The following is a 21,949-nucleotide window of genomic DNA, read 5'->3' on the forward strand; positions in this document are numbered from 1 at the left end:
CTAGGTCCTCAATATTCTATATTTTAAGACATTGATTTTACATTGTTCGGAGAGTTCATGGAAGTGGTAACATACAATATCTCTCCTTTTGTTCTGACTTATTTCACTCAGAATTATATCTTCAAGGTTCATCCATGTTGCCATATGTTTCAGGACCTTGTTCCTTCTTACTGCTGCATAGTATTCCATTGTATGAATATGCTACATTTTGTTTATCCAGCTGTCTGTTGAAGGACACTTGGATTGTTTCCATCTCTTGGCAATTGTGAACAATGCCACTGTGAACATCAGTGTACAAGTATCTGTTCATGTCACTGCTTTAAGATCTTCTGGGTTTATACTGAGAAGTGGAATTGCCATATCATAGGGTAACTCAATATCTAGTTTTCTGAGAAACCACCAACTCTCTTCCAGAGTTGCTGTAACATTATACCATCCCACTAGCAATGAATAAGAGTTCCAGTTTCTCCACATCCTCTCCAGCATTTACTGTTTCCTGTTTGTTTATTGGCAGCCATTCTTATTGGTGTAAGATGGTATCTCATTGTGGTTTTGATTTGCATCTCCCTAATAGCTAGTGAAGGTGAACATTTTTTTTTCTTGTGTTTTTTAGTCATTTGTATTTTCTCTTTGGAAAAATACCTTTTCATATCTTTTGCCCATTTTATAATTGGGCTGTTTGTACTGCTGTTGTTGACTTGTAGGATTTCTTTATTTATGCAGGATATCAGTCTCATCAAATATATGGTTTCCAAATATTTTCTCTCATTGAGTTAGCTGCCTCTTTACCTTTTTGACAAAGCATCTTGAAGCACAGAAGCTTTTGATTTTGAGGGGTTCCCATTTATCTATTTTTTCTTTCATTGCTTGTTCTTTGGGTGTAAGGTTTAAGAAGCTACCTCCTAATACCAGGTCTTGAAGATGTTTCCCTACATTATCTTCTATGAGTTTTATGGTACTATCTCTTATATTGAGGTCTTTGATCCACAATGAGTTAATTTTTGTATAGGGTATGAGGTAGGGGTCCTCTTTCATTCTTTTGGTTACGGCTATGTAGTTCTCCCAGCCCCATTTGTTGAAGATACTGTTCTGTCCCAATTCAGTGGGTTTGGGGGACTTATAAAAAATCAGTTGACGGTATATCTGTGGGTCTATTTCTGAACTCTCAATTAGATTCTATTGATCAGTGTGTCTATCTTTATGCCAATACCATGCTGTTTTGACCACTGTAGCTTTATGGTAGGCTTCAAAGTCAGGAAACGTTAAGTCCTTCCACTTCTTTTTTTTTTTTTTTTAAAGATGCTTCTGGCAATTCGAGGCCCCTTTCCATTCCAAACAAATTTGATAACTAGCTTTTCCAAGTCTGCAAAGCAGGTTGTTGGAATTTTGATTGGAATTGTGTTGAATCTGCAGAACAGTTTGGGTAGAATTGACATCTTAAAAATGTTTAGTCTTCCTATCCATGAACATGGAATATTTTTCCGTCTATGTAGATCCTTTTTTATTTCTTCCAGTAAAATTTTGTAATTTTCTATGTAGAGGTCTTTCACATTCTTGGTTAAATTTATTCCTAGGTACTTGATTTATTTTTTGTTGATATTGTGAATGGAATTTTTTTGATTGCCTCTTCAGTTAGCTCATTACGAGTGTATAGGAACATTACTGATTTATGTGCATTAATCTTATGTCCCACCAGTTTACTGAATTTGTTTATTAGCTTAAGTAGCTTTGTGGTCAAATTCTCAGCATTTTCCAAATATGAGATCATATCATCTGCAAATGATGACAGTTTTACTTCTTCCTTTCCAATTTGGATGCCTTTTATTCTTTGTCTTGCCAGATTGCTCTGGCTAGCACTTTCAGCACAATGTTGAATAACAGTGGTGACAGCAGGGATCCTTGTCTCATTCCTAATCTTAGAGGGAAGGCTTTCAGTCTCTCACCATTGAGTACTATGCTGGCTGTGGGTTTTTCATATATGCCGTTTATCTTATTGAGGAAGGTTCCCTCAGTTCCTACCTTTTGAAGTGTTTTTATCAAAAAGGGATGTTGGATTTTGTCTAATGCTTTTTCAGCATCTATTGAGATAATCATTTTATTTATCCCTTTGGATTGGTTAACATGTTGTATTACATTAATTGATTTTCTTACATTTCACCACCCTTGCATGCCAGGAATGAACCCCACTTGGTTGTGGCATATAATTCTTTTAACATGTCTTTCAATTCTATGCAAGTATTTTGTTTATGATTTTTGTATCTATATTCATTATGGAGATTCGCCTGTTTTCCTTTTTTTGTAGTATCTTTATCTAGTTTTGGTATCAGAGTGATATTAGCTTCATAAAATTAATTAGGTAGTGTTCTAGTTTGCTAATGCTGCCAGACTGCAAAACACCAGAAATGGATTGGCTTTTATACCGGGGGTTTATTTGGTTACACAGCTACAGTCTTAAGGCCATAAAGTATCCAAGGTAAGGCATCAACAATCAGGTACCTTCACTGGAGAATGGCCAATGGCGTCCAGAAAACCTCTGTTAGCTGGGAAGGCATGTGGCTGGTGCCCACTGGTCCTTTGCTCCTGGGTTCTGGTTTCAAAATGGCTTTCTTCCAGCACATTCCTCTCTAGGCCGAAGCTCCTCTTCAAAATGTCCCTCTCAGTTGCTCTTAGGGTGTGTGTCCTCTCTTAGCTTCTCCAGAACAAGGGTCTGCTTTCAACGGCCATCTTCAAACTGTCTCTCATCTGCAGCTCCTCTCTCAGCTCCTGGGCATTCTTCAGAGTGTTCCTCTTGGCTGTAGCTAGCTCACTCCTCCTTATGTAGTGCTCCAGTAAACTAATCAAGACCCCTGCTGAATGGGCAGGGCCATGCCTCCATGGAAATTATCAAATGAAATATCTTGCCCACTGTTGAGTGATCACATCTCCATGGAAACATCCAATCAAAAGTCTCCGACCCAATCAACACCAATACATTTCCTGCTCACACAAGATTTCATCAAAGATAATGTCATTTTGGGGGACTTAATACATTCAAACGGGCACATTCCATCCCCTGGACCCCAAAATAACATGATCTTTCCATATACAAATACATTCATCCCATCACAGTATCACAAAAACTTAAATTCTTTCAGTAACAATAGGTAAGTACAATACAAGATCCCATCAGAATCAGTTAGAGGCATGGTCTGTCCTAATGCAAAATTCCCCTCTGGCTATCGACCTGTGAAACTTAGAACAAGTTATCTGTTTCCAATATATAAAGGAGGGACAGTCATAGGATAAACATCCCCACTGCCATAAGGAGAAACTGAAAGGAAAACAGGGTCCACAGGATCAAAACATTCCTAAAAACTGCAGGGCAAACTCCATTATATTTCAAAGTCTGAGAGTCATTAACAGAATGATGTTGCATTCTTGGGACTTGAGAGAGCGGGAGTCTAACCCTTCCTAAGGGCCTTTGTGGCAGCCCTTTCCTCTCCAAACTCTGGGATGAGTGCTCCAACATATCCACACACTGGGGAGACCATCTTCTTGACCCCACCCTCCTCAAACATTGGGGCAGCAACCAGATTCTCTTCCATCTCTGGGGCACACGCTCAACCCCTTCAGAACAGTGGGGTGGTGGTCAGGCTCTCCCCAATTCTCTGGGAATGTGTTCCACCCTCTCTGAGGCCTGGGGTAAGATCACTCTTTCTGAACATTGAGGTGGAAGGTCCACCCTCGACCTCCAGGGCAAACTCACCCTTTCCATGCGTGCAGGCCACTCTGCTGTCCCAGCCCAAAACCTCTTGACTCCAGACCTCAACTTCCATGGCTCTGTATTTGAAGAAATTTTTCCTTCAATTTGTTTCTTGTCTGTCTCCTCCAGTCCAGACTGACAGCGGCTCCATCTACAAAGGTCTTGCAAAAATTCTTTTGGCTTTGCATGAAGCACAAGGGTCAAAGCCATCAGACAATAAGATTTTCCACAAATCCTTTCTGCTTAACTTCATCTCCAATCCTGGCTTGTACTGAAATGGTGGTTGGGTTCCATATTTGGTTAAATCCTCATGTTGGGCTGTACCTTCTGGTGCCACCCGCTGGGAGCCCAGAACTTTCCAAACCATCAGTTTCTGGTTTCTTTGAACCCAAGAGTTCAGTTCTAAGTTTATCTTTCTCCGCTCACATTTTACTATAAGCTGCAAGGAGAAGCCAGGGTACATCCTCCACACGTAGTCTGGAGATCTCCTCAGCTAAGTATTCCAGGTTGTAGCTTTCAAATTCTCCTTCTATCTGACACCAGGACACAATTTTGCCAAATTCTCTCCCACTTTAAAACAAGGATCACCTTTCTTCCAGTTTGTAACAACACACCCATCATTTCTGTTCAAGGCCTCATCAGATCTTTAGAATCCACGTTTCCATAGCCTCTTCACAGCAGTCTAGGCCTTTTCCTTCAAGCTCGTCACAATTCTTCCAGAACCTTCCCCTTATCCATTTAAAAAGCTGTTCCAACATGTTTGGTATTTGCAAACCTAGCAGCACCAGCACCCCACTTCCGTATACCAAAATCTGTTCTAGTTTGCTAATGCTGCCAGAATGCAAAACACCAGAAATGGATTGGCTTTTATAAAGGGGGTTTATTCGGTTTCAAAGGTACAGTCTTAAGAACATAAAGTGTCCAAAGTAATGCATCAACAATCAGGTACCTTCACTGGAGGATGGCCAATGACATCCAGAAAACCTAATATCTATTAGCTGGGAAGGCATGTGACTGGCATCTGCTCCAAGTTCTCGTTTCAAAATGGCTTTCTTCAAGCACATTCCTCTGTAGGCTGAAGCTCCTCTTCAAAATGTCACTCTCAGTTGCTCTTGGGGCATGTGTACTCTCTTAGCTTCTCTGGAACAAGAGTGTTTTCCACGGCCATCTTCAAGCTGTCTCTCATCTGCAGCTCATCTCTTAGCTTCTGTGCATTCTTCAAAGTGTCCCTCTTGTCTGTAGCAAGCTTGCTCCTTCTGTCTGAGCTTATACAGTGCTCCAGTAAACTAATCAAGGCCCATGTTGAATGGGTGGGGCCATGCCTCCTTGGAAATCATCCAGTTAGAGTCATCACCCACAGTTGGATGGGGTGCATCTGCATGGAAACACTCAAAGAATTACAATCTAATCAACACAAGACTGCATCAGAGATAATGGTGTTTTGGGGGACATAATGCATTCAAACTGGCACAGGTAGTGTTCCTTTTCTTCAATTTTTTTGAAAGAGTTTGAGCAGGAATGATGCCAATTCTTTTTGGAAAGTTTATTGGTAAAATTCCCCTGTGAAGCCATCTGGCCCTGGGCTTTGATTTGTAGGTAGATTTTTGATGACTGCTTGGATCTCTTTACTTGTGATTGGTTTGTTGAGGTCTTCTATTTCTTCTCAGGCCAGTCTAGGCTGCTCATGTTTTCAGGAAATTGTCCATTTCCTCTAAGTTGTCTAGCTTGTTGGCATACAGTTGTTCATGCTATCGTCTTATGATTTTTTTTATTCCTTCAGGATCTGTAGTAATTCTCCCCTCTCATTTCTGATTCTGTTTATTTGGGTCTCCTCTATTTTTGAATTTGTCAGTCTAGCTAAGGGTCTGTCAATCTTGTTGATCTTCTCAAAGAACAAACTTTTGATTTTATTTATTCTATTGTTTTTTTTGTTCCCCAGCTCATTTATTTCTGCTTTAATATTTGTTATTTCTTTTCCTCTACTTGCTTTAGGGTTAGTTTGCTGATTGTTCTCAAGTATCTTTGGTTGTTCAGTTAGGTCTTTAGTTTTAGCTCTTTCTTGCCTTTTGATATATGCATTTAGAGCTATAAATTTCCCTCTCAGCATTGTCCTTGCTGCATCCCACAGGTTTTGATAATGCTGTGTTCTCATTTTCATTTGTCTCTAGATATTTACCTATTTCTCTTGCAATTTCTTCTTTGACCCACCAGTTGTTTAGGAGTGCATTGTTTAACCTCCATATATTTGTGGAAGATCTGTTTCTTTGGTGGTTGTTGATTTCTAGTTGCTTTCCATTGTGGTCAGAGAATGTGTTTTGAATAATTTCAATCTTTTTAAATTTATTAAGACTCATTTTGTGCCCCAGCATATGATCTATCCTGGAGAACATTCCATGACCACTAGAGAAGAATGTATATCCTGGTAATTTGGGATGTAATGATCTATATATGTCTATTAAGTCTAATTCATTTATCATATTGTTTACATTCTCAATTTCCTTATTGGTCCTCTCTCTAGTTGTTCTTTCTGTAGAAGAGAGTGGTGTATTGAAGTCTCCCACTATTATTGTAGATGTGTCTATTGCTCCCTTCAGTTTAGCCAATGTTTGTTTCATATATTTTGGAGCTTCTTGATTTGATGCATAAACACTTACGATTGTTATTTCTTCTTGGTGAATTATCCCTTTTATTAATATATTGTGTCCTTCTTTTTCTCTTATGACATCTTTTCATTTAAAGTTTATTTTGTCCAATATTAGTATAGCTACCCCAGCTTTCTTTTGGTTGCAGTTTGCACAGAATATTTTTCCATTGTTTCATTTCAGCCTCGTTGTGTCACTGGTCTAAGATGAGTCTCTTGTAAACAGCATATCAATGGGTCATATTTTTTATTCCATCTACCAGTCTGTATCTTTTAATTGGAGAGCTTAATACATTCACATTCAAAGTTATTACTGTGAAAGGAACTGTTGAATCAGTCATCTTATCCATTGGTTTTTAGTTTTAGATCTATTTTTTCCACTTTCTCTCTTTTTTCTTTTAAGTTACCTTTACAAATACTACTCAGTTCTGTGCTTTTCTCCAGACCTCTCTCTCTTTTCTTTCTTATCAGCTGGTAGAGCTCCCTTTAGTATTTCTTGCAGGACAAGTCTCTTGTTAAATTCTCTTAGCATTTGTTTGTCTGTGATAATTTTAAACTCTCTCTCAATTTTGAAGGACAGCTTTGCAGATAAGGAATTCTTGACTGGCAGTTTTTCTTATTCAGAATCTTAAATATATCATACCACTGCCTTCTTGCCTGCATGGTGCCCACCAAGTAGTCAGTACTTAGTCTTGTGTCTTTTTCCTTGTATGTGGGGAATTGCTTCTGTCGCTGCTTTCATAGGTTTCTCCTTCTCTTCAGCATTTGACAGTCTACTTAGTATTTGGCTAGGAGTAGGTTTACTTTGATGTATTCTATTTAGAGTTTATTGGGCATCTTTGATTTGCATATTTATGTCATTTAGAATGTTTGGGATGTTTTCCTCAGCTATATTTTAAACACTCTCCCTAGCCCTTTACCTTTCTCGTCTTCTACTGGGATACCAATAATTAATTCTTATATTTGTTTGCTTCATGTTGTCCATCATTTCTCTGAGATCCATTTCAAATTTTTCAATTTTTTTCCCATTTGTTCTTTTGTGTGCTTGCATTCAATTACTCTCTCCTAAAGTTCATGTTTTCTTTCTTCTCCCTCTTCAAATCTGCTATTATGTCTCTTTAGTATATTTTAAATTTGATCCACAGTATCTTTTATTTCCATAGGGTCTGCTATTTTTTATTTACTCTTTCAAATTCTTCTTTATGCTCTTGAAGAATCTTCTTGATTTCCTTTATGTCTTTAGCCATATCATTGAAGTTGTTTCGTAGATTTTTTGTACTTCTTTAATTAATTGCTCCAACTTTTGTGTCTCTTCCAGCTGTTTAATTTGTTTGTTTGGCTTGTCCATATCTTCTGTATCCTTCAAGTGCTTTGCAACTTTCTGCTGGCTTCAGGGCATTTGCTTGTCTTGATCAGGTTATTTTTGGAAGGCAGAAATGAGCATTTATATATAATTTGGTTTGCTGGAGTGCAGTTTCCTAAACTTACCAGCAGGTGGAGTTCCTGATACACAGCTTGCTGGAGTGCAGTTTCCCTAACCTACCAGCAGGTGGCACCATTGAGCTACAGCTTGCTGGAGTGCAGTTTCCCTAACCTACCAGCAGGTGGTGCTCTGGAGGTACAGCTTGCTGGAATGCAGTTTATGTAACCTACCAGCACATGGCGCTCTTGAGCTACAGCTTGCTGGAATGCAGTTTCCCTACGCTACCAGCAGGTGGTGCGCTTGAGGCACAGTTTACTGGAGTGCAGTTTTCCTATCCACCAGCAGGTGGTGCTCTTGAGACACAGCTTGCTGGAGTGCTGTTTCCCTAACCTACCAGCAGACGGTGCTCTCAAGTAGGTGTTCCCTGAACTCCTGAGCAGTCGGTGGAGTACAAACCACGTGGGGAACCAATCAGTGCACCTGATCTCCGTGTGCACTGGGGAATGCCTGTCTTCCGGCCATGATGTGGTCCCCGAGCAGGCAGGCAGGAGCCTGACCAAGGGCACCCCACAGGTGGAACGTGGGCCCTCCCTGCCAGTTCTCTGCCTGCCCTGCACCCGTGAGTCTCTGGGGTGTGGGAGGGACTCCAGATCACCCATGTGGCACCTCTCTCTCCGCCAGTTCTCACTGCTGCACTCCCGGATTTCTGTGGGGGGAGAGCAATCGCAGCCTGCTGTCCAGCTGTGGAGGAACACCCCCCAGCAAACTCAAGCGAGGTGGATGGGCGTGGAGAGCCACCGCTCACTCCCTTGCCCAGTGACGGTTTTGCTGCTGCCGGCCTGGTGGGGGGGGGGGGGGGTCCAGATGGGAACAAACTGCATCCTTCCAGCCACCATCTCTCTTCCATTTTTGTCAGGTGACCTCTCCACATACTGTGGGGGACCCTCTATGTCTGGTCACACCCTGGAACCATAGTCCCTGGTGTCCTCCAGCCCCTTTCTAGTTCCTTTCATGGAGGAGAAGAAGCCCATTCCACCTCACCTATTCTGCCATCTTCCCAGAAGTCCCCTATTTTTTTCCAAAACTTCATTGTAGTGGGATAACGCTGACCATTTTGACCATTTTTATGTGCACAATTAAATGGCCTTAAATACATTCACAATGTTGTGTAAATATCACCATCATCTCTTTCTAGAACTTTTTCACCACCCCAGACAAAAACTCTGTACCCATTAAGCAGGTAACTCCCCTTTTCCCCTCCACTAGTCTAATCTACATTCTGTCTTTGTGAATTTGCCTTTTCTTCATATTTCATGGAAGTGGAATCATATGTGTCCTTTGTGTCTGGCTTCTTACTCTGAGTATAATGTTTTCAAGGTTCATCCATGTTTTCAAGGTTCATCCATGTTGTCACATGCATCAGGACTCCATTCCTTGATTCAGCTGAATAATATCCCATACTACATTTTGTTTTTCATCTGTTGAGGGACATTTGGGTTGTTTCCACCTTTTGGCTATTGTAAATAGCAATACTATGAATATTCATATACAAAATTTTAAACATTTGTTTTCAATTCTTTTTGGTATATACCTGGGTGTGGAATTGTGGGTCATACGGTAATTCTATGTTTAACTTTCTGAGGAACCACCAAACTGTTTTCCACAGTGGCTGCACCATTTTCCATGCCCACCAACAATGCAGAATCATTCCAATTTCTCCACATCTTCGCCAACTCTTGTTATTTTCCATTAAAAATATTTCTAGCGATCCTAGTGGGTGTGAAGTGGAATCTCATTGTGGCTTTGATTTGCATTTCCCTATTGGCCAGTGATGTTGAACATCCTATCATGTGCTTATTAGCCTTTGTATATCTTCTTTGCGGAAAGGTCTATTCAAGGTGTTTGCCCATTTTTTAATTGAGTTGTTTGTCCTTTTCTTGTTGGGTTGTAGGAGCTCTTAATATATTCTGGATATTAAACCTTTATCAAATATATGATTTGCAAATATTTTGTCTCATGTAAGTTGTTTTTTCACTCTGTTGATAGTGTTCTTTGATGCACAAAAATTTTTAATTTTAATTGAGTCCAATATATCTATTATTCTTTTGTTTCTTGTGCTTTGTGTGTCATATTTAAGAAACATTTGCCAAAATCCAGGATCTTGTTGATTTCCCATATGCTTTCTTCTAAGAGTTTTATGCTTTTAGCTCTTACATTTAGATCTTTTTCCATTTTGAGTGAATTTTTGTATATGGTATAAGGATAGTTTCAGCTTCACTCATTTGTATGTGGAATCCAGTTGTCCCAGCACCATTTGTTGAAGAGACTGCTCCTTCCCCAATGAATGATCTTGGCACCCTTGTCAAAAATCAATTGACAATAAATGCTAGGGTTTATCTGGGCTCTCAATGCCATTCCATTGATCTATATGTTTATCATTATGCCATTACTACAATATTTTGATTATAATTTAAATTTACTTAAAGTGAGTCCTCTAACTGTTTTATGTTTCAAGATGGTTTTGGCTCTTTGGGGTCTCTTGAAATTCCATATGAACTTTAGGATGGGTTTTACATTTCTGCCAAAAAAAAAGTGGCTGAGATTGTGATAGAGATTGCATTGACTCTGTAGGTCACTTTTGGTAGTATCGTCATTTTAACAACACTAAGTTTTCAGTCCTTGAACATGGCATGTTTTTCTTTTAATTTAGTCTTAATTACTTTCTGCAATGTTTTGCAGTGTTTCATGTACAAGATTTTCACCTCCTTAGTTAAAGTTATTCCGTAGTATTTTATTCTTTTTGATGCTGTTGTAAATAGAGTTTTTTTTTTTTTAATTTCCTTTTTTGGATTGCTCATTGTTAGTGGATAGAAATACAGCTGAATTTTGTGTGTTGGTTTTCTATCCTGCACCTTTGTTGAATTCATTTATTAGTTTTAGAGGTTTGTAGATTCTTTTGGATTTTCTACGTATAAGGTCAAGTAATTTGTGAACGGAAATGGTTTTACTTTTTCCATTTCAATTTGGATGCTTATTTCTTTATCTTGCCTAATTGCTCTGGTTTCAACTTTCAGTAGTATGTTGAATAGCAGTGGCAAAAACTGGCATCCTTGTCATGTTCCTGATCATAGGGAGAAAACTTTCAGTCTTTAACCATTGAGAATGCTATTCCCTCTGGGCTTTTCATATATGGTTTTTAGCATGTTGGGGAATTCCCTTCTATTGTTAGTTTACTGAGTGTTTTTAACAAGAAGTTGTGCTGGATTTTGTCAAATGCTTTTTCTGCATCAATTCAGATGATCATGTGTTTCTTTCCTTTATTCTGTTTATGTGGGGGGTATTACACTGATTGATTTTCATATGTTGAACCACATTTGCCTTCCTGGGAAAAATGTCACTTGGTCATGTGTATAATACTTTTAATATGCTGCTGAATTTCATTTGCCAGAAAATTGGTGAAGATTTTTGTATCTATATTTGTAAGGGATATTGTTCTATAATTTTCTTTTTGTTTTTTTTTTAAGAAGTTGTAGGTGTACAGAAAAATAATGTGGAAAATACAGAGTTCATGTATACAACCCTATTATTAACATTAGAGTGGTACATTTTATTACAGTTGATTGTACTATTAACTATATTCTGTGGTTTACATTAGGGTCCACTGTTTTTGTTGTACAGCCCTACAGTATTTTTTTTTAATTTTTTTATTCTAGCCAAATATATACAACCTAAAATTACCCCTTTTAGCCACATTCAACTATTCAAATTTCAGTGCTGTTAATTATTTTCTCAGTGTTGTGCTACCATCACTACCATCTATTACCCAAACTTTCTCATCACCCCAAATAGAAACTCTGTACAATTTAATCATTAAATTCTATTCCCTAACTCCACCTCTGACCCTGGAAGCCTGTAGTTCTGACTCCATGAATTTACTTCTTCTAATTATTTTATGTCGGTGAGATCATACAACATATTTCCCTTCATGCCTAGCTTATTTCATCCAATATGATGTCTTCAAAGTTCACCCATGTTGTCAGAACATGTATCAGAATCTCATTCCTTTTGATGGCTCAATAATACTCCTCTGCAAGTATATACCACATTTGTTTATCCATTCATCAGTTGATGGACACTTGAGTTGCTTCCATTTTTTGGCAGTTGAAAATAATGTCACTATTAACATGGGTGTGCAAATATATGTTTGAGTCCCTGTTTTCGATTCTCTTGGGTCTATACCTAGAAGTGGGATTGTCAGGTCATATGGCAATTCTATAATTAACTTTTTGAGGAGCTGCCAAACTGTCTTCCACAGAGGCTGCACCATTTTACATTCCCACCAGCAATGAATGAATGTTCCTATTTCTCCACATCCTCTCCAACATTTATTTTCCATATTTTTTAATAGTAGCCACTCTAATGTGTGTGAAATGGTATCTCATTGTGGTTTGGATTCACTTTTTCCTAGTGACTAATGATGTTAACCATCTTTTTATGTGCTTTTTGGCCATTTGCATATCCTTTTTGGAGAAATGTCCATTCAAGTCTTTTGCCCATTTTAAAATTGGGTTCTCTGTCTTTTTATTATTGCATTGCAGGATTTCTTTATATATTCTGGACCTTGAATCCCTGCAGACATGTGGTTTCCCAAATATTCTCTCCCATTCTGAGGGTTGTCCCCCCAACTTTAGGAGGCATAAATGTTTTAGTCTCGATGAGGTTGTATCTATCCATTCTTTTTCTTTTTCTTTTTTTTTTTTTTTGGTTGCTTGTGCTTTGGCTGTTAAGTCCAAGAAACACCTGTGTAACACAAGGTGCTTCCCTGTGTTTTCTTCCAGGGGTTTTATAGTTCTGGATTGTATATTTAGGTCTTTGATCCATTTAGAACCCATTTTGTATACGGTATGAGGTAGAGATCCATCTTCATTCTTTTGCAGATGGACATCCAGTTTTCCCAGCACCACCTGTTGAAGAAACTATTTTTTCCCAATTAAGTGGACTTATTACCCTTGTCAAAAATCAGTTGGCCATAGTTGTGAGGATGATTTGTGTACTGTTAATTCAATTCCATTGGTCAACATGTCCGTCCCCATGCCAGCACCATGCTGGTTTGATTACTGTGCCTTTGCAATGAGATCAAAATCAGGAAGTGTGAGTCATCCAAATTCATTCTTCTTTTTCAAGATGGCTTTAGCTTTCAGGGCCCCTTGCTCCTCCATATAAACTTGATGATTGGCCTCTGTATTTCTTCATAGAAGGCTGATGGAATATTGACTGGAATTGTGTTGAATCTGTAAATCACTTTGGGTAGAATTAATATCCCAACAACATTTAGTCTTCCAATCCATGAACACAGAATGTCTTTCCATTTATTTGAGTCTTCTTTGATTTCTTTTAACAATGTTTTGTAATTTCATATGTATAAGTCCTTTATTTTATTCCTGTGTATTTGATAATTTTAGTTGCTATTGTAAAAGATATTCTTTCTTGATTTACACGTCATATTGTTCATTACTACTTTATAGAAACACTTCTGATTTTAGCGTGTTATTCTTGTATCTAATTTATTTGCTGAATTAATTTAATGGCTCTAAAAGCTTTGTTGTGGATTTTTCAGCATTTCCTGAATACAGTATCATGTCATCTGCAAGTAGGAAAAGTTTTACTTCTTCCTTTCCAATCTGGATGCCTTTTATTTCTTTTTCTTGCCTAATTGTTCTGGTTAGAACTTCCAGCACAATGTTGAAGTACAGTGGTGACAGTGGGCATCCCTGTCTTGTTCCCTGATCTTAGAGGAAAAGCTTTCAGTCTTTCTCCAGTGACTATGATGTTAGCTGTGGGTTTTTCATATATTGCCTTTATCATATTGAGAAAGTTCCCTTCTTTTCCTATCCTTTGAAGTGTTTTCACCAAGAAAGGATGTTGAATTTTGTCAAATGCCTTTTCTGCATCATTTGAGTTGATCATGTGGTTTTTTCTCTTTGATTTATTGATGCGATGTATTTCATTGATTGATTTTCTTGTTTTGAACCAGCCTTGCATGCCTGGAATAAATCCCACCTGGTCCTGATGTATAATTCTTTTAATGTGCTGCTGGATTCCACCTGTGAGTATTTTGTTGAGGATTTTTGCATCGATATTCACTAAAGAGATTGGTCTATAATTTTCTTTTTTGTAGTATCTCTGTCTGGCTTTGGTATTAGGGTGATTGATGTTGGCTTCATAGAATGAGTTAGGTAGCTTTTCCTCTTCTTCAATTTTTTTTGTAGAGTTTGAATAACAGTGGTGGCAGTGGGCATCTTATTTATCTGGCTTTGGTATCAGGGTAATCCTGGCTTCATCGAATGAGTTAGGAAGTGTTCCCTCCTCTAAAATTCTTTGGAAGACTTTGTGAAGGATTGTGTTAAATCTTCTTTAAATATCTGGTAGAATTTATCAGGAAAGCCACCTAGTCCTGGCCTTTTCTTTTCTCTTAATTATTGTTCTCATTAAAAGTTTGTCAAATTTACTTATCTTTTCAAATAACCATTTTTTGTGTTTCATTGATTTCTGTGTTGTTTTCCTGTTCTCTATTGCATTTATCTCTCCTCTAATATTTATTATTTTCTTCTTTCTGCTACCTTTGGATTTAGTTTGCTCCTCCTTTCTAGTTCCTTAAGGTGTACAATTAGGTTCCTGAATAGCTACCTCCAGGTGTGAGAAGGGCCAGAACTTGTTCTTTTTAATTTTAAGCTTATTTGAAAGGCAAATATTTCTAATCTCCCACCCTGCAAATGTATTTTTACATCATGTTTCAGGTTGATAGAATAACAAGACTGCACCTCTGGGGTTAAGGCCACAATATGGAGGGTCAAGTCCATGATATGGAGGGTCAAGTCTGGGCCCACTTTCTGCTTCTCCTGCCACACCTCTCACATCTCCTCAGGCACTTCTGTGGGCTCCCATGTCTCTACCTGCTCCTTAACATTGGATGGCCTCGGGCCATTGTGAGTTTCATTTGTCACAAGGAGACTATGGGACAATCAGCTCACCATCTTCCCTCCCACTGAAGTGGGCAACAGAGGAAGCCACATCCTGGGCAATCTGGCCCAAGAAGAGCCGTAGGAATCAGTGGCCCCTCCCCTATGGGAGGGCCTGGGTACTGAAGAGAAAAACTACAAGCCATGTAGCCCCTGGAAGCCACCTGCTCCCAGCTTTTAGTTCTGTTTCCCTCATAGGAAGATAATGTGGATAGAGATGAATATGCATTGTCATCGTTTCCCTGTTCCCTTTGCCCATTTGAGTGGAACCTCCACCCACAGGGCCCTTGATCCTTCACCTTGGGAGCAGTTGGGCAAGGCCCAAAGCAGAGGTGGTCAGGGAGATGTTTCCCAGCCTGAAGCCCCATGTCACTTTGCCACTCTCTAAGCTACCATCTTCCTGCAGACCCTCCCCACCTCACTGTGCCCACAGTGGGGCCTGCTTCCCCATCCCACTGTCTTTTCCCATGAGCCCTAGTTCTGCCACCAGCACCCCTGCCTGCCCTGCACTGGCCCCAGCTGCCCCCCTGGGCTCCCACCTGTGGCTTCTATTCTAACAGCAGGTTTTCTTCTAACAGCACTGCTGCCTGTGGAGGTGATGTGAGCCACCCCAGGGCAGGTCATCTCTTTCCAGGATCCTAATTGAGCCCCCTAACACCTATTTACCATGCACTTCTTGCTGTCTTCACTCAGAGAAGGGAAACCAAGCCACTGAAGCCCAGCTGCATTGCTCTCCCAGTCTTCTGCACTCTCTCCTGCTAGCCTTTTTCTCTTCCTATAATGCCCTAATGCTGGAAGGCTTGAACTTTCCCATTCTGGATTTTTTTTATTAATAGACATCTACATAAGTGAAAAACATTCTTACTCACCAGCCATACAACATGGGCCTCTATCCTTTTCTTTAGAAGATGGAAAGGCAGAAGACTGAATTTCCCAGGCTGGCTTATAGTATGTGGCCACACTAAGCCTGAGCTTCTGCCAAGTCTAGCAGCTACAACTGCTTGAGCCCTGGAGGGTGTAAGGGAGGAAGCAGGCTGTACCACTGACATCTCTCCCACTTCTGTTGGCTAGAGGAGGTCTCAGTGTCTGCTCTGTAGCTTGGTGGGAAGTGAGAGCACAGTACAGGACATCTGTTTTGTTGGCATGGCTCATGATAAGGTCTGGTGGCCAGTCGTTGCACCAAAGGCATCCACCATTTTCCAGTTTTCTGTATGCAGCCCAGATTCCAGCTCATAGCAGAGGAGGTAGCATCCTTGCCAGGCTAGTTCTATAGTGTTCTTCCAGCCCTTCCCGCAGCTTGTGAGTGCTGAATTCCATGCATCAGATCCCTTCTGCTGGAAGTAGCTCCAGTGTTTTTTTTTTTCTCATGTGAGGCTGACCTGTACACAGAGGGGCCCCTGGGGAAGTTGGATTCAACCCTCTCTGCTCTAGATACCCACAAGGGCATAGAAGGGACCTCTAGAATCCCCCTCCCAACTTCTGGGCTTGGGGTCTGAGACAAAGCTCAGGCACTTGTCATTCCACAGATATCTTCTGAATCTCCTATTCCACCTCAGTCCATCCCATTCCCATTCCCATTCCCAGGTAAAACTCTCATCTCCTTTTTGGTGAAAAGACAGCTTTTTGGCTTCCCTTCTTTCCTCCCCATACTACAGTTATGGGATTCTGCCCATTCTCTGAGTGCTGTATGTTTTACTCTTGGTAATTCCAGGTGATTGTGATGTTTAATTTTATGTGTCCACTTGTCTGGGTTATGGTGCCCAACTGTTTTTTCAAACACTGGCGTCAATACTGTTGTGGAGGTATATTGTAGATGGGATTAATAGCTACAATCACTCCACTTTAGTCAAGGAGATGACCCTAGGTAATGCGAGTGGGCCTCATCCAATCTGTTGGAGATCATAAATGCAAAGAATTGAGTGTTTCTAGAGGAAGAAATAATTCTACCCTGAGACCGCATCCTCCACTGCTTCCTGAGTTTCCAGCTTAAGGAATTCAAGACTTAAAATTCAATATCATTCTGACTGGAATTTACAGTTTCAGCCCTCCATACAGCATTAAGATTTGCCAGCCCCCACATTTGCCTGAGCCAATTCCCCATGATAAATCCCTTAATATATCTTAATATATGTATATATACATATATGTACACAAACACACACACATACACAGTTTCTTGGCACTGACAACCAAGAATCATTATTTTCTAGAAGATTGTCTTTGCCAGAGATTTACAAAAGGCTCCAAAGAAGTAGAAAAGCCAAGAGTTATCTTCTTTGTGCTCCTTGGACTTTTCCCGTGGCACACACAGCTCACATCCCTGGACTCTAGCGTTTTACCTGACTTGGGACAAGCATTCAATGAGTATTTGTTGATCCTTCACGTCTCTGTAGCATCCTTTCCCGAAAGGAAATGCATATGAAGAGCTTTTGCTGCCATCTGAGTGGATGTTAAGTAACTAGGAGGTGGATCTACTTGATAGAGGTGACTATTGGTTGTGGGATTACTTCCTTACTATCTGGAGTCTCCCCTTGGACTATGTAAAGGCCCACTCACACACTCAGCGCACACCATTGTGTGGACAATGCAGTGGGTGCCCTTAACTGTTTGTCGGATGACTGAATGAAGGCTCTCATTTTGTCTGGGCAAGTCCCCAGGCACTCCCTAGGCTTGCTTATCCTTCCTTCCTGAAGAAGAGGGACAAGAAGTCCCTTTCATCCCTGCATTCCTGGATGCTAAAGGAATGGTTGCATTTGGGGAAGATTGGAGGCCAACTGGGAGAGAGTAGACCCCAAAGAAGAGCCATAGACAAGTAAGAAGAGCCTTTAGGGCCCACTGCAAGTCCTTTGGATCAGGATGGGCTCCACTGCTGAGGAAAGTATTGGACTTGATTCCTGGATCAGTGCATTTTGGAAAGGAGAAGTCCTCACCCCAGGCACAGAGGGGGCAGGTCAGGAAAGGCAGACCTGTCCTCCTCTGCTTAACTTCCAACCTAGGAAACAGCTAGTTTTTGAGAAGGCAGACCTGGGGTTGGGGGTGGGGTGGGGGAATCAAGCATGACAGCAAACCAGACCAGGCCTCCCTGCAACAGCCAGCCTCCCTGCAACAGCCAGACTCCCCAGCCTGGAATCACCAGTCCTGGAGTCTTAATGGCCAAAGGGCTCCTGAGTTTCCACTGATCCCTTCTCTCACTGGGTCCTGATCCCTCACCCTGCATGCTATAGGAGTCTGAGACCTGGCTAGGAGCATGGTACCCATCTTTCCACCAGGTGTCTCCTGGCAGAGAACACAGTCTTACCTTATGAGTTTTCAAAGCACTACCACATACATTCTTTTTATTTTTAATTTTTACATATATTATTGTGTTGCTTTGGAGGCTTTATGGACCCCAGATCATTTTAGTAAAGCTAATCCGTTCATGTGGGTGTAGACCTATTGTGGGTAGGAACTTTTGATTAGGTTATTTCAATTGAGGCATGCCTCAGGTGGGTCTTAATCCTCTTACCAGAGTCCTTTTGTAAGAGGATGAAATTCAGAAAAATAAAGAGAGAGAAAGATACAGGAGACAGAAAACGTGCACAGAAGCTCAGAGAGAAAACCACAGAAGCAAGAAGCTGGAAGCAAGGAAAGCTGGAAGAGAAGGGAGAGACCAGCAGACATCGCCATGAGCCTTGCCGTGTGACAAAGGAATTTGGTATCATCTCGATGATGCCTTGATTTGGACATTTTCACAGCCTCAGAACTGTAAGCTTGTAAGCTAATAAATCCCCATTGCTAAAAGCCAGCCCACTTCTGGTATATTGCATTTCAGCAGCTTTAGCAAACTAAAACACTTATTTATTTATTTATTTATTTATTTATTTATTTATTTATTTATTAAATTTTATTGTGGTAGCAGAGATACAACACAAAATCCCCCATTTTAACCACTCTCATGAGTACAATAGAGTGAAGTTAATTACCTACACAATATTGTGCTACCATCACCACCATCCATTACCAAAATTTTTCATCACCCCAAAAAGAAACTCCATAACCATTAAGCAATAATTCCCCACTCCTCCATCCCTGCCCCAGCCTCTGGTAACCTGTAATCTACCTTCTGTCTCTATGAGCTTGCTTATTTAGATATTTCATATAAGTATACAATATTGGTCCTTTTCCATCTGACTTACTTCACTCAACATGATGTTTTCAAGATTCATCCATATTGTAGCATGTATCAGAATGTCATTCCTTTTTATGACTGAATAATATGCTATTCTATGGCTATACCACATTTTGTTTATCCGCTCATCAGTTGATGGATGGACACTTGGGTTGCTTCCTTCTTTTGGCAATTGTGAGTAATGCTGCTATGAACACTGGTATACAAATATTTGTTCAAGTCCCTGGTTTCAATTCTTTTGGGCATATACCTGAAAGTGGAATTGCTGGGTCATATGGCAATTCTATGTTTAACTTTCCCAGGAATGGTCAGACTTCCACAGATGCTGCCCAGTTTTCAGTTCCCACCAACAATTCACAATGGTTCCAATCTCTTTGCATGCTTACCAACACTTGCTATTTTCTGTTTTTTTTTTTCAAATTAAACCCACCTAGTAGGTGTGAAGTAGTATCTCAAGGCTTTAATTTGCATTTCCCTGAAGCTAATGATGTTAAGCATCTTTTCATTTACTTAATTGCCATTTGTAAATCTTCTTTGGAGAGATGTCTATTCAAGTCCTTTGCTCATTTTTAAATTGGGTTGTCTTTATATTGTTGAATGATAGGAGTTCTTTATACATTCTTGATATTAAATCCCTGTCAAATATATGATTTCTCCCATTCTATAGGTTGCTGTTTTAAGAAAATGTCTAAATCAAGGCATCATGGAGGCAATGCTTTCTCCCTGAAGACCGGCTGCCAGTGATCCTTGCTCCTCTTCCACATGGCAAAGCAATGACAACATCTGCTGGTCTCTCCCTTCTTTTCGGGGTTTAGTTGATTTCAGTTTCTTGCTTCCATGGTGTGCGCTCGCTCTCTCTCTCTCTCTCTCTCTCTCTCTCTCTCTCTCTCTCTCTCTCTCCCTTCATTTTATAAAGGACCCCAATAATAGGGGTAAGACCCATGGTGAATGAGGTGGGTGACAGCTTGTGTTAGTATGAAGCTGTTATGTACCCCAGAAAAGGTCATCTTCGTTTAACCCATTCCTGTGGGTGGAAGCTTTTGATTAGGTTGTTTCAATTGAGGAGTTGCCCCAAGGTGGATCTTAATCCTTTTACTGGAGACCTTTGTAAGTGATAAAACCAAGAGAAGCCCACAAAGAGAGAAGACCCAGAGAAGCTGAGAGACAAGGACACACCCACAGAAGCTGAAAGAGCCACTGAAGCCAGAAGATGAAAGCAATGAGACCCGGGAGACAAGGACCAGCAGATGCCAGCCATGTGCCTTCCCATGTGACAGAGGAGTCATGGATGCCAGAAGCCTCTCCTCACAGAATGTATTGTCCTGCTGATGCCTTAATTAGGACATTTTCACGGCCTTACCCATTGTAAAAGCCAACCCATTTCTGATATATTGCATTCCAGCAGCTTTAGCAAACTGAAATATACCTTAACTAAAGTAGCCTCATCAAAAGGTCCTACATACAATGGGTTTATACCCACAGGATTTAAGAACAGGTTTTTCTGGGATATGTGCAGCTTCAAACCATCACTGTTGTCTTTTCACTTTCTTGATAATGTCCTTTGATGCACTGCAGTTTTTCCTTTTTTTTTTCTCTCTTTTCTTGTTTTTTATTAAGGATTCTTGCATCTATATTCTTAGGAGGTACTGGTCCGTAGTTTTATTGTTACGACCTTATCTGGCCTCGGTATTAGAGTAATGCTGGCCTCATAGATTGAGTTAGGAATTGTTCCCTCCTCTTCTATTTTTTTGGAAGAGTTTGAGAAGGATTGGTGGTAATTCTTCTTGGAATATTTAATAAAATTCACCTATGAAGCCATTTGGTTCTGGACTTTTCCTTTTCGGGAAGTTTTGGATTACTGATTTAATCTCTTTATGTGTTATTGGTCTGTTGAGATATTCTATTTCTTCTTGTGTCAGTTTAGGTAATTTGTGTGTTTCTAGAAATTTGCCCAATTCATCTAGATTATCTAATTTGTTGGCATACAGTTGTTCATGGTATCCACTTATAATTCTTTTATTTCTTTCAGGTCAGTAGTAATGTCCCACATTCATTTCTGATTTTAGTTATTTGCTTCCTCTCTCTCTTTTTCTTAGTCAGTCTAGCTAAAGGTTTGTCAAATTTATTGATCTTTTTAAAGAACCAACTTTTGGTTTTGTTAATTCTGTTATTTTCCTACACTCTATTTCATTTATCTTTGCTCTAATCTTTGTTATTTCCTGTCTTCTAGTCACTTTGGGTTAAGTTTGTTCTTATTTTTCTAGTTCCTACAGTTGTGAGGTTAGGTTACTGATTTGAGAACTGTCCTCTTTTTTAACATAGACATTTACAGCTAAAAAATTCCTTCTTAGTACTGCCTTTGCTGCATCTCATAAGTATTTTGTGTTTTCGTTTTTATTCATCTCAAGGTATTTTCTAATTTCCCTTTTTGATTTCTTCTTTGACCCACCATGTACATTCTTAAAGGGAATCTCATGGCCATGCAGTGTGATAGGCAGATAGCACTAATTGACGGATGAGGAAACCAGAGTTCTCCAAAAAAGAGTGCATTCCCCAGGCAAACACAATGTAACCTGGTACTCTGTGACTCCTCCTCAATGAATACAGTTCTCTTCACCACTATTTCGGTTCCAAGTGTTGAGTTCAATGGATTTTGACAATTGCACACACTTCTGTGACTAATCTGCATCCCTGTCAAGATATAAAGATGTTTATATAATCCCAGGAAATCCCATCCAGTCCCTTCCCAGTCAATCCTACTTAACCAGAGGATGTCACCTTCTGAATTTCCTTCACCAGAGATTACTTTTGCCAGGCACTTATTTTTTTCCTTTCTCCTGGATAAATAACTAGGAGTGGAATGGCTAGCTCAAAGGGTAGGTGTATGTTTAACATTTTAAGAAACTCCACACAGATTTCCAAAGTGGCTGTGACAATTTACATACCTGTCAGTAAT

The sequence above is a fragment of the Choloepus didactylus genome, chromosome X (assembly GCF_015220235.1).
Source record: "Choloepus didactylus isolate mChoDid1 chromosome X, mChoDid1.pri, whole genome shotgun sequence".
NCBI lineage: Eukaryota > Metazoa > Chordata > Mammalia > Pilosa > Megalonychidae > Choloepus > Choloepus didactylus.